Below are 22,500 nucleotides of genomic sequence, written 5' to 3'. Positions count from 1 at the left end.
TGTCAGAGGGTCAAGGGGTCCAGGTTGTAGGTGTGTTTTTGTCGTCCAAATGATCACCCCAGGCCTCTTGGCTCTTGTTGAAGTACATCTCCAGCTCTTTGATAGGCTATAAGCCCTTGATTGACACAATAAAGGGTATTGAGTATTGTTGAGTAGGTCGAGTGTGTTAACAACTGTACAGTATCCCCACCCAGGAGGTGTGTACTGAAGCACGTGACAGGACAGAGGCACGGTGGTTGCTTTGTGAAGCGCGCAGGGTTCACAACCAGGTTAACACACACGCAACACTGGCAGTTGTTGTGTGGTGGGATTGTCTGGGCTGATATATACAAAATAATAATACGTCAAACCTACCAAACCAACATCTCAAATGTTAGCCTTGGTTTTTATTGTGCTTCTTTTTGTGCTTTTTTATTGTGAAGCACCAGGAGTGCCTCACATTCACGGTTGGTAGCAGGTGAATGTAACAAAACAGATTGATATGATGTATTTGATATATATATATATATATATATATATATATATATATATATATATATATATATATATATATACAGTATATGTGTGTGTGTGTGTGTGTGTGTATATATATATATATATATATATATATATACACAGTATTTATTAATAATATATGCCATTTTGTTGACGCTTTTATCCAAAGTATTAAGTATTTCTACCTCCAATGTTTTCGGTGCAATTTCTGCCTCATATTTGTGAGCACAGCACAGGTAGTGATGTTGATGATGATAATAGTGCTCATAACGCCACAGCTGATGATGGAGATGATAGAGTCATCACCGCTACCAACACAGCTGTTTGATGTGCGGCTGCTGTTTTCGCTAGCTGTTCCGCTAGCTGTTTGCTAGCTACTCCTCTCCATAATGATGATGATGATAGTCAGTAAGTGAGTGAAACTGACAGTGGAGTGTGTCGACTCTTAAGGCGGCAGAGTGGTGCGCAGACAGGGCTCGGGGAAAGCTGGGTAAGAGGCAGCAGGGTGGCACTGAAAGATTTATGCACCTGGCCTGGAGAGTAGAGTGAATCTCTGCTCAGAGAGAGGTAGCGAGCTGAGCCTTTAATGAAGCAAGGACAGGAGGAGTGTTTTTGTGCTTTTTGGGGGGGTTGCTGCTGTTGAATAGCGTGGGGACAAGGTTAAGATAACCTAAATGGTGATTATTATTCTCACACAGGCCTGATAGTTTACCCTAGCCTGTCCCTGGCTACCCGCTCTCAGCTGCAACACAGCGCTGTAGGTGTCACCGTGACTCTACAACCGTGTCGATCGTTTCGGTCAGAGTGGTCTCGAAAGGACGAATAAAAATAAATAATCATAAAAGACAGAAAAAGGAAGAAAAAAATATAGCATAAATAGAGTGAAACAGAAGTGTGTCTCTGGCCATACAGTAGAAGTGCTGTAGTACTGTAGCACTCCCTACTCCTCCCTACTCCTCCCTGCTCCCTCCTCCCTACTCCTCCCTGCTCCCTCCTCCCTACTCCTCCCTACTCCCTCCCTTCTCCCTACTCCCTACTCCTCCCTACTCCTCCCTACTCCTCCCTACTCCTCCCTCCTCCCTACTCCTCCCTGCTCCCTCCTCCCTACTCCCTCCCTTCTCCCTACTCCCTCCCTTCTCCCTACTCCCTACTCCTCCCTACTCCTCCCTACTCCCTCCCTTCTCCCTACTCCCTCCCTTCTCCCTACTCCTCCCTACTCCCTCCCTTCTCCCTACTCCCTACTCCTCCCTACTCCCTCCCTTCTCCCTACTCCCTACTCCTCCCTGCTCCCTACTCCCTACTCCTCCCTACTCCTCCCTACTCCTCCCTGCTCCCTCCTCCCTACTCCCTACTCCTCCCTACTCCCTCCCTTCTCCCTACTCCCTACTCCTCCCTACTCCCTACTCCTCCCTACTCCTCCCTGCTCCCTCCTCCCTACTCCCTACTCCTCCCTACTCCCTCCCTTCTCCCTACTCCCTACTCCTCCCTACTCCTCCCTGCTCCCTCCTCCCTACTCCTCCCTACTCCCTCCCTTCTCCCTACTCCTCCCTACTCCCTACTCCTCCCTGCTCCCTCCTCCCTACTCCTCCCTACTCCCTACTCCTCCCTACTCCCTCCCTTCTCCCTACTCCCTACTCCCTACTCCTCCCTACTCCTCCCTGCTCCCTCCTCCCTACTCCCTACTCCTCCCTACTCCCTCCCTTCTCCCTACTCCCTACTCCTCCCTACTCCTCCCTGCTCCCTACTCCCTACTCCTTCCTACTCCCTCCCTTCTCCCTACTCCCTACTCCTCCCTACTCCCTACTCCTCCCTGCTCCCTCCTCCCTACTCCCTACTCCTCCCTCCTCCCTACTCCTCCCTACTCCCTACTCCTCCCTACTCCCTCCCTTCTCCCTACTCCCTACTCCTCCCTACTCCCTACTCCTCCCTGCTCCCTCCTCCCTACTCCCTACTCCCTCCCTGCTCCTCCCTACTCCTCCCTACTCCTCCCTACTCCCTACTCCTCCCTACTCCTCCCTACTCCTCCCTGCTCCCTGCCGGACACCAGAATGTGAGTTATTCCCAGTGCTCTGTCTCGCGCCCTCTGGGGTGGACTGTTGACACAATAGCGCACCAAATGCGGACAGCCCCTCTTGCTCCGGTTGAACAGTTGCCCCTCCAACACTGACCCCATCTCACTCGCTGCAAGACAAAAAAAGAGAATGTGCTCATCCAGAGGAGAGAGAAAGAAGAGGAGGGAAGGGGGAGGGGGGAGAGAGAGAGAGAGAGAGAACAAGATAAAGAGGAAGAGAAAGAGGGAGAGCAATATTTAGACAGCTGCATGTGTAGTGTCACATATCCTTGTCTGTAGTTGGGGTGGGGAGGTGGGGTGGGGAGGGGGAGGGGGTGGGGGATATTTCGGTCTCCTCAGTGAAGCCTAACAGCACCCCCAGACAGACAAGCACCCACTGCAGGCTGGGTGTCATCACACCCTTCAGACGAAAGCCCCTACGAACTCCAGAGTTCAGAAGGCTGCCGGGGTGCACCTTCAATCAAACACCTGGCTGTCACTAATAACCAGAGCCGTAGCTATTGTCGTTAAAGGGGAATGCGCCGCAGGCTATTTGCTGTTGTTCGTGACTTGAACCGTGCGTTGTATAATACAGGGCTTCTTGTTACGAAGTTGGCTCAGGCATACTGTATCTTCTGGTCTGTCTCTGCCTTTATTTACTGTGGTCAGAACTCCTACGGGGCCTGGAGTACAAGGAGAGGGGGTGGGGGACAGACCCTGTGACTGCTGCTCTGTGTCCTGCTGCCTGGTACGGTACAGTAGCGGTTGCTTGTTAGAGACAGGCAGACAGACAGACAGACAGGCAGACAGACAGACAGACAGGCAGGCAGGCAGGCAGACAGACGGGTGGGCAGGCAGACAGACAGGCAGACAGACAGACAGGAGGCAGGCAGGCAGGCAGACAGGCAGACAGACAGACGGGCAGACAGACAGACAGGCAGGCAGACAGACGGGTGGGCAGGCAGACACACAGGCAGACAGACAGGCGGACGGACGGACAGACAGGCAGGCAGGCAGGCAGGCAGGCAGGCAGACAGGCAGACAGACAGACAGGCAGACAGACAGACAGACGGGCAGACAGACAGACAGGCAGGCAGACAGACGGGTGGGCAGGCAGACACACAGGCAGACAGACAGGCGGACGGACGGACAGAAGGACAGACAGGCAGGCAGGCAGGCAGGCAGGCAGGCAGCTGGTCACATGGGTGAGGTCCTGTGCTGGACTGGCAGTGTGCCTTGACCATGAGTTGGTGTAAGGCAGCTGGTTGCTCTCATTCACTGAGGACTCAGCAGATACAGTGCAGGGCAGTGTACTACTAAAGGCTTTGTGTATTCTAACGCTCTACAAAGGCTCGAGTCATGCAAAGGCTCGACAACATGCAACATTAGATTAGATTACATTAAATTAGATTCAACTTTATTGTCATTGCCGAGTACAAGTACCAGACAACGAAATGCAGTTTAGCATCTAACCAGAAGTGCAAATAGTGATATATAAGAACTTGATATAAAAATATGTATTGCAAACACATATTGTAAACAGCAGTAGTGCAAATGGTAAAGACTGATCACATTGACCAGGGGTGTGCAAATGGTAAAGACTGATCACATTGACCAGGGGTGTGCAAATGATAAAGGGTGATCACATTGACCAGGGGTGTGTAATCAGCAGTAGTGCAAACATGCAACTGTACACGCTCCCGGAAAGCCTCATGTTATTTCTCTCTCTGTGAAACGGGAAATGATTCAGACCAAATTGTACCTGTGCTGACATCTCCTCTTTCAATGAGTTCTTTTTTTATTATTATTTGGAGTGTTTACCGTCGACACAGCGTCTGGTGTGGCCTTGGCAGGCCGTATTAACATTCTAACCTTGCCACCCCTTACCCCATTTTATCCCAGCTATTTAATTCAAGTGTACAGAGAGAGGCAGCTCCTGAGAGAGTAAAGTCCTGTCTTGTCTCTGTGTATTGTTCCTAAGCCCATCATATGATCAGTGCTTGTGCTGTGTTGCCTGGCTGGTTTGTCAAGGCCTTGTTTGCTGAGCGATAACAACCCAACAGTAGAGAAAGAAGAAGAAAAAAACACCCCCTACAGTATTAAACCAGTACCTGCGGTCACACTCACTCCCCCGCCACACAACACACACACACACACACACACACACACACACACACACACACACAGCTCTCACTGCAGCTGCTAATTGCTACTGGTCATTAGAACAAGGTCTCCCCCAGACTCTGACCTTCCTTTTTTGCCAATCATAACAGATGCATGTTAAAGGCTGAGCTCCTGAGGAAAAGAATTGTCCCCCGCAGCACGAAACAGCCACAAATTAATTATTCAGATCGCCTTCCTCCTCCTCCTCCTCCTCCTCCTCGCCTGTTTTAGCTAGCCAGCCACGTTTAGCAACATCTACACTGACGTCTATGGGACTGATGTGGGACTATCAGGGCAGACACACAGTCAGTCCTAACACACAGCTGGTGCTTCCTTTCCCTCTGTCTGTCTGCCGGAGACACAATAGAAAAGATGGAAGTGTGCTTCTCTTTCTCCCAGGGGGACGGTTGCTTTGCTTTTCTCACTGTCTGTTTTTTTATTTATTTTTTGTCAGCTGTCACATAGCATGTAGCAGCATTTGTCGTTGACAAACACTTACTGTTTTCTGCCATGTGGTGATTTATCAATGGTAGCGTCTTCATATCTTGTCCTTTATCTTCTCTGTTGGTTTCACTGGTTCTGATAGCAATCAGGCAGTGTGTGTGTGTGTGTGTGTGTGTGTGTGTGTGTGTGAGTGTGTGTGTCTGTGTGTGTGTGTGTGTGTGTGTGTGTGTGTGTGTGTGTGTGTGTGTGTGTGTGTGTGTGTGTGTTAGGGATGCTCCGATCTGGATTTTTGGGGCCGATACCGATCACCGATTTTTTTCCTCAAGATCAACCGATACCGATACCGATACCGATTTAAAAAGAAATACATAACTGTAGGCCTACTGACTGGATAGCCTACATATTTTTTGCTTTTTAGCCAAAAGTTTTGATCCATTAGGCACCAAGCAAACGCAGACCCATTTTTATGGCATAGTAAAGGTCTGGCCTATCACCCAGTTAGGGCCTGAAGCCCAAGTCAGTCGATATGGGTGTATAAAAGACATCATAAACGTGGCCTTCGTGGTTTACATACTGTTACGTCCTCCTATGTTTTCTGTTCAGTTATCTGTCTTCCCCAGGGGGGAAAAAAAAAAAGAAAAAAAAAAATCGGTTTTTGCGATCGGCCATTTTTGCCGATCACCGATCGAGTCATTTGGAGTGAAATCGGCCGATTTAAATCGGTGGCCGATAAATCGGAGCATCCCTAGTGTGTGTGTGTGTGTGTGTGTGTGTGTGTGTGTGTGTGTGCGTGCGTGCGGGGTGTCCAAATGATACAGTACTGTGCATGAACAACTACATCATGAGATCTGTTGACATATTTATGGTGTGTCTTTAAAATGAGGCCTGAACACTGGAGTTCTCCATGTATAAACCTCTAGTTACTTTCTACAGGTTTGTGTAAAAGAGTTATTGCATATTAATCACATTGTTGGATGTCAACATCTAGACTTCACTTCAATGGATATACAGACACATTAGAGGATGTTTCATGTTATCAGTAGAGAAAAATGACACGTTAGACTTGTGATTAGACTCCCCATTAGTAGTCTATCCATGAATATGGCACGAGGAAATGTGCAAGTTGCCATTATCCAAAGGCTGTCTTCAAACATTCAGACCCAATTACAGCTGCGACAGAGTTCAAAGTCGTCTAAGTCATCAAGTGACATTTTATTTTAAGAGTCAAATAAATACAGACTTAGAAATTGAATGTGGTGGCATCACAGCCATGGGTAATTGTTGCCTTTCAACTTAGTGTCCAATAATGACAGAAGCAAATGGTTGAGATTTGATGGCTATATAGACTCCAGACCACACAATGGTGTCATAGCTGACATGATTGTTAAATCTGTAGGAGGAGAGAGCTAGCCAGAATAGGGATGCTAGTCAATAAGGTGGATGGCTAGGTTAGCATAGCATAGGTTAGCATAGCATAGCATAGGTTTCGCACTCCTCCCTGAACCCTGATGTCGTCTCGCCCCTTGGCCCCCCCAATGCCATGCGCTTTTAGTAGGCTATTGGTTAGCATGCTAGCTTTTAGAGTACGCTCTGTTGTGTTACACGGGTTCGGACATTGTGCCTCAGGCAGATAGGATTGACCCTGTTGCCCATTAGCAACAAACACTGCAGTAGCCCCTTTGTGAGTGTTAAGTCATAGACATATGTAAATAGTGCTGAGCAGCACAGAGGTGAGTGATTGTAGTTGTATCTGCAGTATGCTAATGATGGTAGGAAGCCAAAGCAATGCTGTGAGAGCTACTATAGACTACTAAGGGGCATGAAAAATGTGTTGACGTGCAAATTAGCAAATTGAAAATTCACAATTTGTCTCCAGTAATGATTCCAAAAACCAAATTATTAAGTATGAAGAGATTCATACAGTAACGGGGGACAGGCGATAGCCCGAATCGCACAGATCGACGTTTCTGATTTTCATTTTGTTATTTTTCTGTAACCAAATGTTCTTATCGTGGTTCTTGAGCAAACATGCAAACAATCTGGCCTGTGTGTTTCCAGTCACATGGTTCAGGAGTGCTGGAAAGCCTGCGTGCCTGTCCTGGTATTTCCTGAGGCTTCATAAACACACACAGTGGAGGTTTCATTTCAACACTACCCCGATCCTACAATGGCTCTACTGAGACCGATTCGGTTCACACACACACCTACACACATACGCACGCACACAACTACACACATATAAACACACACACTCACACACACATACACACACGCACACACACACACACACACACACACACACACACACACACACACACCGCTACACACATATAAACAAACACACACGCACACACATTTGTGTTTATTTGTTCAAGTTGTCTGGCAGAATGTTCAGCATGATCCAATTGGATTAAGCACACAGCCCTGGTAGCGTCTTAGCACTGTGCTTCGAGGACGTGGAGTCTGCGTGTGTTTTCTGGTGATTGCCATTAAGGGTGCAAATCCCTCCGTTCCGACCTGTGGTTTTGGCCTTAACCTAAAAAAACAACAAATACAAGGAAGTGTGAATTGCTTCTGCATCCTACCGTAGGCTATCTCTCCTGTTTGTCTGCACAGAGCTAAAAAGAGACACATAGTATAAGTCCTTTTAATCACCTCTAAAGTGAGATTACTCTGCTAACGCTGTACAACTTAAACACAAAGCTCTAAAACTGTACTAACTGTACTCCCAACAAAGTGTAATTTAATCCCTTTATTCTGCATAAAGATTACTAAAAAGCATATCGTTAGCGTTTTGCTCGACCCTCTTTCCAACAAATTAATGGGCGCTGTTAGTGTTCTGGGGAATGTGTAAAGATTAGTTTGATTATTGGGTCGGCCTTTGCTTGGCGGATGCCCATGCATTAAATCTTTACTCGATTAAACCAGTTAAAACGTTTCTGAACCAGTTTATCTAATTGATTTGGAGTGTTATAGTGGAGTGTTTAATGAATTCTCTAATCAAAAGGATTGAAAGGCATCCTCAGAGGGTGAGGAATGATTAAACATGTCCAGTGGTTTTTGATTCTCACGGTTTCAAGTGCTTTCTGCTTAGCGTCCTAGCTTCACGTTCCCATAGTTTAAAGAGTGTTTAATCACATCAAAACCCATTAATTTCCCAACTGAAATATTTTTTTCCGCTACAATAAATGCTGTACCTTCTGAAGGACAGATAACATCGCGTGAAATCAAACGACACGCGAACTCGACCTCTTGATGAACAGTGTGTCACACACACACACACACACACACACACATACACACACTTGATGAACACACAGTCTTACACACACACACACACACACACACACACCATCTCCTGGTTATAATCTCATATTTTTGACCATTTAGTTGCCGTGTTCTGACCCATCTCCATGGTGTTAAGGCATTATAATCTAGAACTCAATAGCCAAACATGTATGCTGGGGTTATAATGATGCGTCTCAGCGGGGGATGTAGGTCAGGTGGAAGACTCCATTTCCTCTCATATTGTAATCCTCATTTGTTCTGCTTTATTATTTTTTCTGAAACACTGCTCTGGGGTCTGTGAGGCCACGATGCCCCAGGATTGATATAGGCATTTTTTTGGGGTTATTGTTTCCAAATGCTTGCTGCATTTTCATACCTCATCTCCTTTTTACTCTCCGAAATGATATTACTAGATGCTTCACCGTACCCCAAAAGTCATCCTATAATATACTGGACCGACATGGGTGTTATGCAGGAAAGGGCTTGTCTGTCTTTCTTGGAAAACATTATTGTTTTTCTATAAATGTTGAAACCGTGGGGGTTTCTTTGGATGGGGTTTTTCGTGCCGGTCTCCTGTGCAGGATAAACCAGGTCATGTCGACGGTTGAACTGGGGAAGGAGGTCGGGAGGATATACCCAGTTAACCTCGCCTGGGACCTGCTGCACAGCCTGGGAAGTCATTTAGCATTTAGCTTAGCTTAGCCTCCACAACGCTGATAGCATTTGTGGCTAAGGCCGTTTCGCCAGTTCATTCATGAAAACTCTTCTTTTTTTTCTTCTTTTTTTTTTGTTGCCACACTCACTTTCTCACATTAATGTCCACACTTTATTTATTTTTTTAAAACTGCTACTGAGATATATTTCACTCAGCCAAACATTCCCATGCCCATTTTTTTCTGGGCACGGCTGAGGGGGAATAGCTACGGGGAAACCACGCGTGATGAAGGAAAACATGTACAGTACGGGTTAATCACTGTTTATAGAGGAGCCCATAACAGAGCCGTTTGTCCCGATTCAACCGCAAAACCCGGCGGACCGTCGCCATCGACCCGACTCTCACAAGGTGCAGCAGGAAGGCTTCCCTGCCTCGGAGCGTGTTAATATTCTGCTCCAACGGTGACGTGTGTCTGGACCTGATAACAAGTATGGCGTCGTGAGGCAGGGGGGCCTGTCTGTCCATTGTGGAAGAGAAGAGCCCTTTCCACAAAAGTCATTATGCTGGATCGATGCTCCCTGGAGGACGAGCCTCTCGGTCAGAAGGCAGAGACACACAGAGCCCTGGCGATGTGTCAGGGAAATATGGAAGCCTTAAGCTCGGAGGCTCTCTGAGCTGTAGGCAGACATGTGTAAGCGGTGAGGAACGCCTGAGACGCGTGTAGTAAACGTATAGGATATGTTAGCCCCACCCCCCACCACCCCCCCCCCAACCCTCGGTCGCGCCGCGTCTATCATTCATTAAATCATCCCTCCTTCCCTGTCTGCATGCCTTTGTCACCCTCCCTCCCTCCCTCCTTCCTCTCTCCTTCCCTCCTTCTTTCCTCTCCTCCTCCCTCCAGTCAGACTCTGTCTGTGTCTGGTAGTAGGATCCAGAGCATCATGTTCGTATGTGTGGCGTTCTTATGAGCGTACTACTCAGAATGCCGGGTCCATACTTCCCGCCCCTGCCCCCCCCCACCCCCACCCCCACCCCCCCTTGTGTTGAGGCTCATGGAAGTGTTTACACTGACAAGTTAGAATAGCCCTTTTTTTCTCCTTTTCTTTTCTATTTTTTTTCTTTTCTTTTTTTTTTTCTCAGCAGACCCCCTCTCTCCATCTGTGTGAGTGATTGCATGGCACGGGGAGCCGTGCAGTGTCGGTGCTGCTGGAGGGGGTGGGGAGAGGGGGAGAGGAGGGGGGGGGGGGGAGAGAGAGAGGAGTGTGGGGGGAGGGGCTGGGGGTGTGGAGGGGGAGGGGAGGGACTGGGGTTGTGGAGGGGGAGGGGAGGGGGGCTTGGGGGTGGGGGGGAGGGCAGGGGCGGCTATGTTTCTGTAAATAGCCCACCCGGTATTAAGAGCTGGAATGCCTGCCGCTGAAGCTGTGGCTGTTCTATGCTGCCCTATGGCTGTTCTGTGCTGTTCTATGGCTGTTCTATGGCTGTTCTACGCTGCTCTATGCTGTTCTGTGCTGTGACAGTTCTGTGCTGTTCTATGGCTATGTTGTTGCTATGACTCTTGCTGTGCAGTCCCCCCTGACCTCAGCCACAGTTCAGACACCACTCACATTTCCACGCAGCAGCACAGCAGAGTAGAACTGAGCAGAGCAGAGCAGAGTAGAGCAGAGCAGAGTAGAGCACAGCAGAGCAGAGCAGAGTAGAGCAGAGCAGAGTAGAGCACAGCAGAGTAGAGTAGAGCAGAGCAGAGCAGAGCACAGCACAGCGGCAGTGGAAGTCACAGCCGAGCGTTTCTCCACTTTATCCAGGTCAAATCTGATCTACTCTCACTAGCAAAGCACTGACGCCTATGCCCCCGGAGCACCCTTCACTGGCAGCCAGTGTCGAAATAACACAAGGAGCTTAACTGAGGGCGGACGGACGGACGGACGGACGGACGGACGGATAGACGGACGAATGAGCGAGCACGCTTAGGCTTGGCTGTGGGTGAAGACATGTAACCAGAAGAGCTGCACTGCCCTGGTCCTGTTTTTGATACTGATATTTAACAGGTTTTAGAATTTTTTTACAGGTTTTGAATTGTGGGAAGGGCTGAATTTGTCTGATTACAATTCGAGCAATAAACCTGTAAAATAGATTCTAGTTAACCTTCCAGTGTGTGTGTGTGTGTGTGTGTGTGTGTGTGTGTGTGTGTGTGTGTGTGAGTGCTGGAAGTAGGTCATTGATTTGGAACTTGGACAGTGATTATGTGCTGGCCTAGAAATGAGCTATAATCGGCGTTCTCTCATATCCAAACAGCTTTTTATAAGTGGCAGTTATTTCAAGGTCAGGACAACAACTCTTCTGATAGCAGTTTTCTGACATGGTTCACGCCAAGCACCACAGTTACTACTCATGATATTGATTACATGCAAGTAGTGTTGAATCAACTGATGGTAATTGTTATGATTCTGACTTTATGATCCCTTCTGAGGGCAATGAAGATAATCACAATCTTCTACTAAATAAAATGTTCCCTGTCAATGAAAACAAGACAAGTGTTTGCCCCAAACCCTTCCCGCAACATATTTTTTACGGAGTTAAAACACATTTTTAAACAAATCAGGATGTGCCTGCCTTGCTCACTCCAATTTGCAAGGCAAGCTCTGTTTTAAAGTCAGGCTAATTTCCTTGACGAGGCCTTGATGTTCACACTGAGATTCCATTTGAACCAATAATGTAAATATTCATCGCCTTTGAACAAGCCAAGACGTGATCTAATCCGTTTCTGACACGAGGTCTCAAGCAGACGTATGCTCTGGGAAACACATGTAAATGGCAGTTAGCTTCATGGCCGTGCCACAGTAAATCTTCTACTGCTCAAAGCTGGAATTAGCTGTCAGCTTGCATCATCAGACTCTCTCTCTCTTTCTCTCTCCTCCATCTCTGACTGTTGGTTCGAAGCGAGAGCTTTAGTAAATACTGCGTCTTGTGTGGAGTTTGTCTGCAAAGTCCTTGAGGCTGAAGTCATGATCCTGTATTTTGAAACGCAGCTCGGTCTAGATGCACTTTAGTTCGAGTATTTACTGCATATTTAGACTGTGGCCACCAGCGCTGCTTTCTGATTGGTGGACTGCACGAAGGGGTCAGAAGGGGGATGTCTGTACTTCCTGTCCCCCTGTTATGTCTGCCACTCTGCCTGTGTTCAGACTCCAAAGTAAACAAGGGGAAAATAAATGCGCTAGAGGAACAGAGTCAATTTAAAAGATATATTATATCCACGTATCCACACCAAAATTGTGTCAGTTTACGACTACTCTACAGTCACAGACAGCATTCCCTTGTGTGGCTTTGTTTGGTAAACGTCGCAGCGACATGAACCCAGATGGGAAATAACGTTGTAACGATAACCTTTCGTAACGACACCAGGCAAATAGAAGGAGTCACCCGAGTAGTCCGTTTTACATAATCATCTCCAGTTGGCACGTGAGCGTTACCGACTTGTGAAGCTAGCATGTTAGCATTCTGAGGTGATTCTGACTCTTCTGTTGCAAAGTACATTATTTTCCCATAAGTCCCATTTGGGTGATTCCCACGTTCACAGTATGGCTCTGTCTGTCTAGAGCAACGGAGCCGCCACTGCGATTGCGTTTCTGGAGGCAGAGAAACAACATCCAACCAACACACACCGAGGAAAAAAATGAAATCCTATCAAATATGACATCACCCGCAACAGCTGCAGGCTGCGGCATCGGGAGGAGAGAGAGAGGGGGGGAGAGAGGGGGTGGGGGACGAGGGGGAGGGGAGAGAGAGAGAGAGAGAGAGAGAGAGACAGACAGACACAGAGAGAGAGACAGACAGAGAGTGTGTGTGTGTGAGAGAGAGAGACGGAGAGAGTGTGTGTGTGTGTGTGAGAGAGAGAGAGAGAGAGAGAGAGAGAGAGAGAGAGAGGAGAGAGAGAGAGAGAGAGAGAGAGAGAGAGAGAGAGAGAGAGAGAGAGAGAGAGAGAGAGAGAGAGAGAGAACGAGAACAATTGACCAGAAGCGACACGGGAAAGAGAGGTGACCTGATTGCTCAGCTGGCCAAGAGCTGGGGAAGGAAACAGCAGGGAGGGCTGGTCCCCCCCAGTCTGCCATGGCTCTGCCTCTCTCCAGTTCCTGGTGGGTTCCTCCGTGACCCACCCCCTCCCCCCTCTCTCCCCTCTCCCCACTCCCCCCCGCCCTCACCCCTCCTCCTCGCACTGCTGCCTTTTCCGGCTCACTACATCTGAACAAAATGATCAGCTCTCACCTCCCTGAGAACACGGGTCATCATCATATTCATGCAGGGGCTGAGCCTCTTGTAGGAGATAGGGATCACTGATATATCTGGGAGGAGGAGGACCTTCTGACAGCACGGAAGGAAACTAGAAACTAGCGCGGTTACCGTCGTTATTCCAATTTCTTATGTAGTGTTTGTTTTTTTGCGGGGGGGGGGGGGGGGGTTGGATTGTTTCGGTCGTGCTGCAGGTCAGCTAGCTAGTTTTAGTGTTCATTTCACCACTTTCTAGAGAACTGTATTTTAAACGTGAGTATTTCTTACACGAGAACGCATGTGTCGAGCATCTCTTTCATAGTTCCTAGTGGCTCTGAATGTAATTAATTCTAATCGCAATCATCGTAATAGCTTTTCAGATCAAATACCCAGGAGCGATCCTAACAAAATAATCCATTCCTCAGAAAAACAAACACTCTCAAATGCTCCCCCTACACCCCTCTCTCTCTCTCTCTCTCTCTCTCTCTCTCTCTCTCTCTCTCTCTCTCTCTCTCTCTCTGTCTCTCTCTCTCTCTCTCTCTCTCTCTCTCTCTCTGTCTCTCTCTCTCTCTCTCTCTCTCTCCCTCCCTCCCTCCCTCCCTCCCTCCTGGTTTGGCTTTGGCCTGGAGAGAAGAGTGGTTGGAAGAACAGAAAACAGAAGGACCTGGTCCATTTGCATACCTTTTTAGCATGTGCAAGAGAGCTTTTATTAAAAACTCCCCCTATGGGGCGGACCCCACTGTGGGGGTGGGGGGTGTTCATCCTGGAAACAGGAGGCACCACCATCTGAGCCAGGAGACAAACAATGTTTTTCTAGACTTGAGAACAACAAACTGTTCTCGTCAGGTCGACCGCCATCTTTGATTGGGGCACTTGAACCAGAGATGAAAAAAAAAAAAAAACAGCTAGAGAGATAATCTCAAAGCAGCAGCATTGTGTTGCCCACACTCTATGGTCCTCAATGATGTGTGTGTAAATGTATGTATAATACTATATAATATGAGCCATTTAGCTGACCATCCAAAGCCACATTTGCAGTGAGTGCATACATTTCTCGAACCCACAATGCTCTTTCAACTGAGCCGCAGAGGACCACAACAACGTCTATGGCGAGCCGCACTCTTACTGACTAAACCAGCCGCATCCCGTCCTCCTGCACACCTCCGTGGACAGAGCTGCAGCCTAGCTGATACTCCTATGCGAAACGGTTATTAGCCATCGATGTGATAAGGGCACGCTCGCGCGCATGGCGCAGTTTACAGCGCGTGTAGGCAAGAGCTGCAGGAGGTGACCCGGGGGCCGAGCCCAACAAGCTGTAAGTATCTGTCGAGGCAAACCGGGCAGCCTGCGGTTCCCTCAGAGGTGGCTCAGATAATGAACCCTATCTGGTCAAGTGAATCCGTCCGCTGGCAAGAGGAATGAGCTGTTAGCACGCTCGCTAGCTAGCCTGTTAGCTCCTCTAATGAGCCGTACACAAACTGCTCGACAACAATACGGTCACTAAATCAGCAGCAGCGGTACAGTTGGGGGGAGCGTTAAAGCAATTATTTGCTCTTCTTCACTGACATGTTTATTCAGCTTGTGTTTTCTAAAAGAAATAATAAAAATACAAACATATAAAAATAAATAAATAATACAAATATATAAATGAAAAAGTAAGAATTTAATACAAAACACTGAGCCGTGTCGGGGTTGTCAAAAAGGGGCCGTAACCGACAGCTAGTGCCAGGGAATGAACTCTCAAAACACTTGTGCTACCGAAAAATAGCCTTGCCCTTTTGCTGTTTTTCTAAGCCCCACCTTAGCATGTGCTGCACGCTGAGCAGCAGAGAAGGGGGGCAGTTGGGGCTGGGGGGGGTGTGTGGTGGGGGGGGGGGTAGGTCTGAGGGGAGAGAGGGTATGGATAGAGGGGGGGCGAGGGGGGGGGGTAAGAAGTGAAGAAATATCACAGATGTTAGTCTGCCCTGAGCTGCTTCCCCCTTTGCAGCCTTCCTGCTCAATCTGGCTAGTTTGGCTGTGTGTGTGTTTTTTTTTTTTTTTTTTTTTCTTCTCTTTCTGCCAGTGAGAGACAAATGACTGCTCCTAACCTCATTTCAGCTGCCTGTGTTTCAAGGGGTCTACCTTCATGCCTGGCAGACACCAGGGTTTCCTCAGATGTTGAGCAGAGCAGGCTCCTTCCTCCTCCAGGTCTCTCTCTCTGTGTGCTGGTTTTGTTCTCTCAGGCTCTGCTACCTTGCCAGTTTTTCCTAATTGAACATCAAGACACAAACATTTAGTTCACAGATTTCTCCCTCGGGTGGAAAGTGCAGGTCCACGTTCGCTTAATCAAGAGGTGCAGGCAGAAGACGAGCGGTTTTAGATGTTGTAATTTATGCATATTTATCTACACGTTTTTTTTTTGGTTTCACTTTTTTATTTTATGTGTGCGTGTGCATTTCTGTGTGTGTTTGTCAGTGAGTGTGTGGGCGCATGTGTGTACGTGTGTGTGTGTGTGTGTGTGTGTGTGTGTGTGTGTGTGTGGTGTGTGTGTTTTCTAGGGACACATGCCGCAGGGCCAGTTGTCTGTGTTTGGACAGAATGGAATGGAAACAGGGCGTCTAGGGTTTCAACCTGTGGTACCAGCACCCTGCCCCCCCACACCCTGCCCCCCCTGCACCCAGCACCCTGCCCCCCCACACCCTGCCCCCCTGCACCCAGCACCCTGCCCCCCAGCACCCAGCACCCTGCCCCCCTGCACCCTGCCCCCCAGCACCCAGCACCTGCCCCCCCTGCACCCTGCCCCCCTGCACCCAGCACTCTGCCCCCCCTGCACCCTGCCCCCCCAGCACCCAGCACCCTGCCCCCCCAGCACTCTGCCCCCAGCACCCAGCACTCTGCCCCCCCAGCCACACCCAGCACCCCTGCCCCCACACCTGCCCCCCTGCACCCTGCCCCCCCACACCCTGCCCCCAGCACTCTGCCCCCCCTGCACCCTGCCCCCCCACACCCTGCCCCCCACACCCTGCCCCACCGGCCCCTCACAGGGACGGGGGTCACAGTTGTGTGGCATGCCTCAGCCTGGGTTGGGCGGGGCTTCTGTCCACACACTGTCAGACAGGCAGCACATCAGTCAGACAGGTAGTCAGTCAGGCAGGCAGTCAGGCAGGCAGTCAGTCAGACAGGCAGACAGGCAGTCAGGCAGGCAGTCAGTCAGACAGGCAGACAGGCAGTCAGGCAGGCAGGCAGTCAGACAGGCAGGCAGGCAGTCAGGCAGGCAGTCAGGCAGGCAGGCAGGCAGTCAGACAGGCAGACAGGCAGACAGGCAGGCAGGCAGCCAGTCAATCAGTCAGTCTGCTTGTCGGTCGGTCAGTCAGCCAGACAGACAGCCAGCCAGCCAACCAGACAGTCAACCAGCCAGCCAGACTGTCAACCGGTCATCAACCAGTCAGCCAGCTAGACAGCCAGTCAGACAACCAGTCAGCCAGCTAGCCAGTCAACCAGTCAATCAGCCAGCCAGCCAGCTAGTCAGTCAGTCAGGTACCTCTGTATCTTCACGCTATCTACTCCTGTATCTATTCATGTTGAGATTTGGTGGAAGCACTGAGAAGTGCCCAGGTCTTCTCTATCAGCCAATGCGAAGTGCCCAGGTCTTCTCTGTCAGCCAATGAGAAGTGCCCAGGTCTTCTCTGTCAGCCAATGAGAAGTGCCCAGGTCTATCAGCCTTATTTATCTCCGCTGGAAAATCTCAGCGCTTGTTGAGATGCACTCACCAGATAAAGGGCAGGAAGTGGCGGAGCGTCTTTGATTATTTGGCCCTTTCCATTTCCCCAGGGGTCACTCGCTGCCCGGGCCCCGCCAGCCGCCTGTCGCAGGCAGCTTTGATTGGTTCCTGATGTGTAGACAGGAGCCCCCCTATCCCAGGGGTCCCCCACCAATTTATCCGGAGGATATTAAATGACCTAATGGCCATATTATTTAGACAGGATTAACCTGGGAAGATCTTCATGCTGCTGGCGAGACGCGCTGAGCGTTGTCGGCGAGCCGGCCTAGCGCCCGGGGCTTGTTGTTGTTCAGGTGGCTGTAGGAAGACCAACAGTGCAGCGCGCTGCGTAACCTGTGTTAGGCCACTAAGCTGCCCTGGTATTGCCTGTAGACAGAGCAGAAGCTCTAGAATGGATCATCGGTGAGATGGAGGACTAGTTTCAGAACCTTTCATTGTAAAGATTATATTCTAGTGTTCAGGGTTAAACCTCCATCTTCTTATCAAGGCAATATCCTAAAGAGAGACTAGTCATGTGGATTGTCGGTGTGTGTGTGTGTGTGTGTGTGTGTGTGTGTGTGTGTGTGTAACTCTGTGGGCGTGCGTGTGTGTGTAAGTGTGTAAATGTGTGTGTGTAAGTGTGTAAGTGTGTAAATGTGTGTGTGTGTGTGTGTGTGTGTGTGTGTGTGTGTGTGTGTGTGTGTGTGTGTGTGTGCGCTGAGGCACGGCTGTAAAACTGGGCAGTATTAGCCCTGCTGGCCTCTCTCCGCTCCCCCTCTTCCCCCTACAGGAACTGGCTAATTTCCTGAACTTGATGTACCATTTGGTCGACACACACACAGGGAAACATCTGAGGGGAAGATCTCCGAGCATTTCTCCAGTTTAGAAGCTTTTAATGACTCTTCAAAACTGTGGGTCAACGCGTTTTAACGTTTTACAGGTGTTGTGATTTTCTCGTTCACTTTTGAAGCTCCTAAAAAGGGAAAGTTTGTACGACTCAGGAAATGAACATTTTTTTTGTGCGGGAAGAAGAGAAGAAGAGAGGGAGAGTTTGGCTCGCTTTCTTCACACGTGTTCCTGCGTGTTAACTCTCTAACTGCCTCTCTGAAAGCGCCATGCCTGTTCAACATCCCTTTGTTGCTAACTGAATATAAGCTAGTAATAAGCTCACAATGTCAACAGATAATACATTCATCAAGATCATAACCGTGTTATAAGCATTTATGTTCATTATCTCTTTATTGCTAACTGGTTATAAGCTAGTAAAAAACTCAGAATGTAAACTGATAATAAGTACATAAGATAATAAGCTTGTAATAAGCTAGTGTGGTCATATATCAGCCCTCCGTCGTGTGTCCTAGCTAGTGCTTGTTTCCGTTGCCAGTTCAATCTTCTGTTTGCCGTGACCCCGACTGTCTCTGGGTGGTAAAGGTTTTAGTCCTGGATCGATCTGTGCAGCTCTGGAGAGTGACTGGGGTCTGCCTCTGTTTCCCCGGGTTTCAGCTGGGGGGTGGGGGGGGGGGGGTCATCACTCACCCAGACTGAGTAGTCCAGGTGACCCCCCCCGCCTCACAGCCTGACCTCCCCTCCCACCCTCCTCCTCCCTTCCTCCCTCCCCGCACAACCCTACTCCTGGTCATCTTACAGGGTGGCTTACACACACACACACACACACACACACACACACACTGACACCGATACACACACACACACACACACACACACACACTGACAGACCGTCTTGCATTGATCCGGCTTGAACCCTGACCACGCCATGTTTCACTCGCACTGATAGTATACACTCGATAACCTGAAAGGCTAAGTTGCCTCTCTGGTGTGAGTGTGTGTGTGCGTGCCTGAGTTTGTGCGTGGGCAATGCTTGACTGTGTGTGTGTGTGTGTGTGTGTGCGTGTGTTGCGCAAGCGTGCATGCGGGTACTGGTGTGTGTGTGTGTGTGTGTGTGCATTTGTGCCTTGCACATGCGTGCGTGTGTCTGTGTGTATGCATTCGCCCATGCGTGTGAGTGTGTATGTGCTTGCGTGTGTGTGTGTGTGTGGGGGGGGGGGGGGCTGGTGCTTGTGTTCCGGTATTAAACGGCGGGGCTGAGGGTAATAATAAAGGAATAATTTCCAGACAAAGCACTCGTCTGCCTGTGATGTACAGCTCAAGCATTAAACCTGCATGGAGTATTACTTCAGCCCATCGATCCGGCTTCCTCTGCTGGAGAGAGGGGCACTGCACAAAATCAATGTTTTATTTTCTCCTAGGCTACCCTCGTTCATGCCTGTTTTCGTCCATACATACGAAAGAAGAAGAAGAAAGAAAAAAAACACAAACACACACTCAACAACCTCACTTTCCTTCCATGATATTCTCACCCTCCTCTGCTGTTGACTGAGAAAATACTTATTTTGACAAAAGATGGGCTTGTCGGTCGGTTCGTAATCTTTTTCGGGATTGTGTATCAGATGGATTTCGATGCTTATCTCTGTCACATTCATCAGCGGGAGGTCTGCCCCCCCCGCCCCCCTCCCCCCGCCCCCCTCCCTCCTTGGCAGACAGGGGGGGATGGATGATGTCCCCTTTAGCTTGTTGTTGCTAAAAGGAGGTCTGAGGCTACGGAAGAGTGATGCATGCACAGATTGTGTCACTCCTCTGCCACCTAGGGTGTGTGTGTTGATGTGTGTGTGTGTGTGTGTGTCTTTGTGTGTGCGTGCTTGCGTGCAGTTCTGTGTGTGTGTGTGTGTATGCGTGTGTGTGTGTGTGTGTGTGTGTGTGTGTGCATGCATCCCAGCGTTTGTGCACAGTGTATGCATGGTCCTCTGCATGTATAGTATATAGTTGGTGGTGAAGTAGTATATAAGAGGAGAGAGAGAGAAAGAGAGAGAGACACGGGGGGGGGACGACGACGACAAAGAGGGTCAGTGAACAGGAACAAGGCGGGTGACAGCGGGCCTGTATGTGGGGCTGCAGTGCTAACGAGGACCATTGTACCCGTGGTGAAGGTTAACTTTCTGATTCGGACAGGCAGGAAGTGTTCGCTGCCTCCCCTGCACTTTTCCCATCCACGGCCCCTGCCAAGTCTCACTCGAACAATCCTGCCCCTGTGACAGGGAGGGGGGAGGGGGAGGGGGAGGGAGGGAGGGGGGGGGGGGGGGGCGGGGGGTTGAGGGTAGAAAGGGTAGAAAGTGAAGAGGGTGGAGAGAGAGAGAGAGTGAGAGAGGGAGACAGACAGAAAGCGAGAGAGGGACAGAGAGTGAGAGTGAGACAGATAGAGAGAGACAGAGAGAGAGAGAGAGAGAGAAACAGAGAGAGCGACAGACAGACAGAGAGAGACAGAGAAGCGAGAGGGAGAGAGAGAAGGGGAGAGAGAGAGAAGGGGAGAGAGAGTCCGGTCCTGTAGGGTAACGTCAGGTTCTTGCTGTTATGCAAGTGTTCCTTTTTTTGTTATTCTCTCTGCGTTTTGATACAGATTGCATGAAGCATAATGGTAATGCAGAACACTCACCCTGTCCCCTCGCCGCGGAAACGGCATCCATTTAAGGTAACCCACGACAACCCTTTTACTCACTTCCTGGATTTGAATGGCAGCCAGCCTAAGCCAGGTTACACAAGGTTAAAGTTGGCCATTGTGTATACAGGCACATGAAAGAGATATCCTAGACTCCCCTGTGTGCATTTATACACATGCGTGCGGCGCGCACACACATATGTTATACTGTAGACACACCCACCCACACACACATACTGTACATGCACACACACACACACACACACACACACACATGCACAGGCACACTTAAAGTACACACATACACGCGCTACAGTATCTCTCTCTCTCTCTCTCTCACACACACAGACACACGCACACACAAACCATAAACACGTGTTTGATACCATTCCTCTTTCCATTCCATGCATAACAATGAGCCCGTCCTCCGATTTCTGCCTCCACTAGCCTCCCCTGACACACACACACACACACACACACACACACACACGCACCTACACACACACACACACACACACACACACACACACACACACACACACACACACGCGCACGCACACACAAAAATGCACCCAAGCCATCAACACCCTATACCAAATCAACGATCGCATCTTTGTTAAATTATCCAGGAAATTGTTTGCGGTGCTTTGATAACACAGGTGTTTATATGGTAATAGCTTCTGGAGTCTGGATAAGAACGGAACAATAAAGTCATTAGGGTGTTACAAGATGAAATGAAGCCCAGTCTCCCCCACACTGCAGCCCCCCCCTCCCTCCTCCCTCCCCCCTCCCTCCCTCACAATCCCCCTATCTCCACCAAAAGGGCTCTGGCTTGACTATGATACAGGGAAAAAAAGCGTTTTAGCCAGAAAAGGGCGTTTTTAGAAAGCCCCCTTTTGTTAGCGCCGGGGTCCATATGGCGCGGCTCGGTCTGCGCCACACGCCGCTAACTCCTCGTGGTGCTGTGAGCACCGCTGGGCGTGCTAGGAGTGCCCTAGCCATATGCTGCGTTAGTCAATGTTTACCTGGATTTCCACGTAGCATGTTAGCGATGCTATCCCATTTCAATAGCTAGCAGGAGAGAATGCAATTAGAGATGTTTTCTTCCCCCTCGGTGGTTTTCATATTGACATGTGGATTGTTTCCCCTCCGTCAACAGTTAGTTCATCATTATTTACCTCCTAGTGATCGTCCCTGACCTTTGCTGCTGGTCCTGCTGCATCATGAGCTGCTTATTGTACAAGGTGCCCCTCAATTGATCAGTCAATAACATGCAGTCTAGTAGTGTGTAGGGTGTGTGTGTGTGTGTGTGTGTGTGTGTGTGTGTGTGGGGGGTATGGGCGGGGGTGTGTGTGTATCTGTGCGTGTGTACGTGCATGTGCATGCTTTTGCGTGTGTGTACGTGCGTGCCTGGGTGCCTGCGTGCTTGCGCACATGCGTCTGTGTCTGTGTGTGTGTGTGCCTAAGGTATAAAGCCTTATACTTATAAGGCACCACCTGTGTTTTGAGCTAGGCTTGGAAGTACTCTCCACCCGTGTCCCTCCAAAACCGTTCCCCATTCCCCTCCAAAACCAAACCAAACAAAAAACAAACAAACAAACAAAAAAAGAGCTTTGTACATTTCATCTGTTCCTGCGAGCGGCGGCAGAGCGGCGGGGCGACAGGGTTCGGCGTGAACAAAGATGTCCCTCCACAAAGGTGCCCTATCTCATCTGATCGTGACACGTCTCCTCCACAAAGGGAGGGCTGTGCGCAGCGTGCCGGCGTGTGGAGACTGCCTCTGTTGGTAAATAATGAATAGGTCTCACCTGGTGGTCTCTGGGAAGCTTGCAGAAGCAGCCGCCCCCCCTCCCTCCCTCCCCGCCTCTTTATTTCTCTCTTCTCTCTCT

The sequence above is a fragment of the Nansenia antarctica genome (assembly GCF_963989245.1).
Source record: "Nansenia antarctica genome assembly, chromosome: 11".
NCBI classification, from domain to species: Eukaryota; Metazoa; Chordata; class Actinopteri; order Argentiniformes; family Microstomatidae; genus Nansenia; species Nansenia antarctica.
This window is presented reverse-complemented; position numbering follows the sequence as displayed.